At 38.8% G+C, this 5,193-nt stretch overlaps 1 long non-coding RNA gene across 1 annotated transcript in view; it reads left to right on the top strand.

Moving 5' to 3' along the window:
- The first annotated feature begins 757 nt into the window (after positions 1-757).
- LOC105984707 overlaps positions 758-5,193 on the top strand; it is a 10,138-nt gene continuing 5,702 nt past the window's right edge. The window contains exon 1 of the long non-coding RNA XR_001175010.1: positions 758-883. This is a non-coding gene — a long non-coding RNA (uncharacterized LOC105984707). The remainder of the gene's footprint in view (positions 884-5,193) is intronic.

Here is a 5,193-nt window from a genome sequence, read left to right as displayed (position 1 = left end):
ATGATGAGATCCCTAAGCATATATCCATGCAGAAAGGGTGGCCGTTAAAGAAACTGCCTTAAAAAACAATACTGTCTTGAAATATGAAGTGGCAATGGGCGGTTTCAAATCCTGTGAGAAAGTCGGGATGAAGAGGAGAGGGAGTTGTGTGTGTTGGGGAGGTGTATGTGTGTGCATGCGCCAGAGGAAAAAAACGAGCCCCTCTGTTTTGAGTTAACTGTTGCTTTGTTACTTTAGGGAGAACTTTAAATCTGGTATTTAAAAAAACAAATGAAGGATATCTGACTATTTTTGTTTTTGTTTTTGTTTTTTAAATCAACTCGTGGATGGCCTTCCAAAACTAATCGCTCAGTAAACAACTTAATGAGATCAGTTACCTGATTGTCTCCAAATTTCTTTTTTTTTGTTTTTTGTTTTGTCTTTTCTTTTTTGGTACTGGGGATCGAACCCAGGACGTTGCACTTGCTAGGCAAGCGCTTTGCCACTGAGCTACATCCCAGCCCTTCCAAATTTCTTAAGATAGTTAAGAGTTTCCATATTTAAGCAACATAAAAGTTGCTGATACTCCTATCTAATCTATCTATCTATCTATCTATCTATCTATCTATCTATCTATCTATCTATCATCAATCTATTCCAAGTTGGCCCTGAACCTCTATTGTGTTCTGTTGCAAGCTTTCTTCTGATTTGATAACCATATCCTGTTAGGGAAGTTCTGACTTGTCTGATGTTATTTGTGTGTGTTTCCTTATTTCAAGATCTCAGGTAAACCATTCATGAGCCTGAGGCTGTGAGAAATGCTTGCTGCACCAAGGGGAACTCTCACCAGATTTCCTGAAGCTGTCCTAGAAATATACTTTTCAGATTGAGTCAGCATTACCAGGTAATCACTAGCCGAGAAAAAAAATGACTGTTTAAATATGTATCCAGAGAAATAAGTGCTAATGTAGCATTACCATAACTTCCAAGATCATTCAAAAGGGTTGTTTATGTAGCTGGTTGCTGAATAGAAGTCAATGTAGGTTTTGTGTATAAAGGATATTTGTGGGCTGGCAGATTTTCCATACATTCATATGAATAGAGTGGACCGAATTAGGCAGACTGGCTGTGGGAATATGTTAAATGGAAATGTGAGCACATTGGATGAAAGAAATGACAAGATTTCTGCCTCCCTCCCCCAAGTTGCTTGAAGAGGTTGTGGTGATGCTTTAAATTTAATTTGCATTAAGCTTGTGATGATAGAAACCTCTCTGTACTAAGCACTTGACATAAGGCTTAAGTGGGAATCTTGTTTACATGAGCATTTGGTTCTCCAGCACTATGTAACTTTCCCATGCGCTGCACTATCTGTGTGCAGGAGGAAACCACACCTGCACATTTGCAATCAGACTCTCTTGTAAATATCTGTCATGTTGCATTTTTGCCTGTTCCTTAGCCCTGCTTTATTAAACATGAAAACGGAACATTTTTCTATTCAGAGACCTATCTGAAATTTTACCTAGCTTTATGGTATGGATTTATGAAAGCATGAGATGTGATATTATTGATCTCTGTAGTTACTTATGGAAACATCTGTAGTGCAAGAATAGTAAGAATAATAATCACTTGAACTGTCAAAAAATTAAGTGTTGAATTCAGTCTTGAGTAACGCCCACTCAGATTTGTTCTTCTATCATGCTTAGTCTATTTTATAGTGAGAATCAAATCCAAAGAGACCGACAGGATTTACTGTGAACTGCTGTGAGGTGTGTATAGAGTTCTGTCCCTGCTATCACGCTTAGGAGAGCTTGAGCAAAGCAGCCACAATATTTGGTTCGTGTTCATGCTTTTCTCTTGTGCACCAGTAATTTAGATATCTGTCATCTCTTAGGCAATCTCCATAGAAGTGTATGCATCCTTTATGTGAACCAGTTTGGCTTTCCATGTAGACTCCTGTTGCTGTGCAAAGGGCAAATGAAAAAGGTTCTTACATTTAAATTTGGGTTCTATTATGAATAATATCCAGAACATAAGGCAGTGTTGGTGAACAGACCCCCTTAAAAAGTCATTCATCAGAAACTATTGCTTTAGTAGGTATTTAGCTAAAAATAAAAATGAAATTAGTTGGTACCATTATAATGTAAATTCTGATGGATCTACAATTGGAATGACTTCACCTGTGGATGAAAAGTAAACAGAGATGTTGGTAGAAAATTTCGTATTTCAAGATCTCGTTATCCCCAACTATATTGTGAATGCGTGAGTCAGAAAGGGGCACGTGCCAAGGGGTAGAGAGCTTAGATCAGACTGGTTAAAAGTGGAGCTAATTTCTAATTTCACCCTCTAGTCTTCCTATGCTTACTGAATTTGGAAGCTTTTAGATGTGTCTAAACACTCATGTTTCAATGTTAGGGCGTGATACTTTGATAGATTTAGAAGATGCCTTGAGGCATGTGTAAAACTTTTATCAAAAGAAGGAGGCCTTGTCCTCACACCTGAACTCTACACCCATGACCCATGCCAGCGGGATTTATCCGTCAAAACACTGACATTCCAAAAAGACCCTAAAGCCAAAGAAGATCCAGCTCAGATTGCTCTCGTTGTCAAAGGCAATATGTGCTTCAGGAACCTGGCAGGGGGAGGGAGGGGAGTAAAATGAAATAACTCTCAGGAACAGAAGGAGCAAATTGACCCAAACCATTCATTCAACAGAAAAGTCTGCTATATCACATCTGAGCATGAGCTAGTCCTTGTCAATGATCTATTTCCTTTATTTTTTAAAAATATAAGTTGCCCATCTAAATACCATCAATATAATAACATTTCTCCTTATTAGTCTAACACAATAATTTTTAGCTTTTTTCCCCCTTTTATTTCCTACTTAAAGTCCTACAATGGGCCAATAAAAAGCCATTAAGTTTACTGCACTCATTCTCAGTGGGACTGGTAGAAAAACCTCACTGAAAAGCACTGACTAATGTATCTTAGACTAATACTTAGAAAACAAGGATTTGCTTTTACATTATAAACTACAGAAGGTAAAATGCAACAAGTCTTCTTGATAGTAGAGATACAGGAGTCTTCTCAATCAGTGGTTTCTGGGGTAAAGCTGGGGGGGCGTAGAACATAGGGGGACTTCATATGCTTAGCCAATGGGTTCTTTTTTTTAATTTAATTTAATTTTATTTGTGAACATACTGTACAGAGGGGTTACAATTGCATGGGCAGGATAATGCTTACATTTCTTACCAAGCATTGCATCCTCCTCCTTTGTTTACCCTTCACATCCCTTCCCAGGCCAATGGGTTCTTGAGGTGGGGTATCAAGAAATGCTGGAGATATTGCAAAGTGTCTGGAGGCTCCTTTCTGTCCTCAGGTACTATTTTGTCTTATTTTATGGCTCACACTATTCAATGTGAACCTTGACTTAAGGGGATTGCCTCAGCTTGAACGTGACCCAATTTAACAAAGCACCTTACATCTCTTTAGGAGAAAGCACCCAGTGAATGAAGATCATTTCAGTACATCTCCAGGTGGGAACACAGATCAGGTTCCATATTGAGGGATCCCAGAGACTCATCCAACTCCATACACAATTTTCAAACATTTGCTCTTAACAAGCAAATGTAATGACAAGTTCCATCTTGAATTTTTCTATCCCCTCATGGATACCAGAGCAATATTGACTTGCCTGGATGTTTGTGGTTCTACACCCGAATGCCATATGGTGATGGTGGTATCAAAATGAGAGATAAGGGTTAAGGATGTAGTTTAGTAGTAGAGTGTTTGCCTAGCATATGTGCGTCTTGGGTTCAATTACCAGCACTAAAGGAAAAAAAAAATAATAGAGATGATAGAGATTGGATACTTCCCAAAAGGCCATTGTTGTTCATAGATCAGCAAGTAAGGCTCTTCTCCGAGTACCAGTCTTCAGTACCAAGGGAGATCACAGGATTTCTTTAGGTATTATTGAGCTTTTTTCTTTGATAAAGACTGGATATTTTGTCAGATAGTTCTTGAAAGCCACATGCAGTAATGTGATTGGGCAATGTTCTTTCTGACTCATTCATTCCCACTCTCAGGTAAAGGAAAAGGGAACATTAAGCCCCAAACCAAAATATAAGCTTCTAGAAGGTGTTAAATCACAGCGCACATCCAAGAAGTCTACTGTTCTTGATCTCTATCATGAGATTAGTTTGAAAAGTTGGCTTTGGTTCAGCATCTAAGGTAATTTTGTTATTGCTTCATGGGTGCTCTTTTTTTTGTTCAGAGACCATTATCAGTGGAATAAGATGGGCAGTATTGCTGCTGATGTTCTGTTTAATATTACATGCCTGAGCTTGGGACTATGCCTAGAGATGTGGAATCTGATACCAGACAACACTGCTAGTATTTTGAGACAGGCTTTTAAGTCATTGGCTGTCAGTATCCCTGGAAGTTTCTAAGAAAGTCTTCCAGAATCTTCAACGTGTGGGTAATTCTAAATTGCCAGTAAGTCAATATTGTGGCTGGGGAAGAGGATAAATCTGATGAAACAGATTGCTCCATTGATTTAGAGCTTAAAATTGGCACTCAGTTCTGCCACCCTAGAGCATATTACACAGAAAGGTGCTGGGCAAGTACTTATGAGAGAAGAAATGTAGCCGATGGAGTATTTTCCAATGTCAACAAAGCTAAAGTCTACAGAAAGCCCAGCATAGCAGTCTTGAACTTTGCACCAGCCTACCTTCATGAATACACTTCTGAGTGTTTTATACAACCTGTTCCTAACACCGAGGAGAGGATAAATGCCCTATATATAACATAATGCTGCTAAGTAGGATATGCATTTATGATTTCCAAAATGAGGTCACTGCAGTAATGATACATAACTTTTATTGAGCAGAAAATATGAGCATCTGTGATTAGGCATTGAGTAAATGCTTTTAAAAATCTCACCTAGCTGGGTGCTGGTGGCTCATATCTGTTATACTGGGTACTCAGTAGGCTGAGATATGAAGTTTGCAGTTCAAAGCCAACCTGTATAAACAAGTCTCGCATCTCCAATTAACCACCAAAAAGCCAGAAGTGGAGTGGTGGCTCAAGTAGTATAGCCTTGATCAAACAAGTCAAGTGACAATGTGTAAGCCCCAAGTTCAAGTCTCAGTTCCAAAACACACACACACACACACACACACACACACACACACACACACACACACACACACACACACA

Source organism: Dipodomys ordii, unplaced genomic scaffold, assembly GCF_000151885.1.
Source record: "Dipodomys ordii isolate 6190 unplaced genomic scaffold, Dord_2.0 Scaffold2, whole genome shotgun sequence".
NCBI lineage: Eukaryota > Metazoa > Chordata > Mammalia > Rodentia > Heteromyidae > Dipodomys > Dipodomys ordii.
The sequence above is the reverse complement of the archived record's forward strand: the minus strand, read 5'-3'. Positions and strand labels throughout refer to the sequence as shown.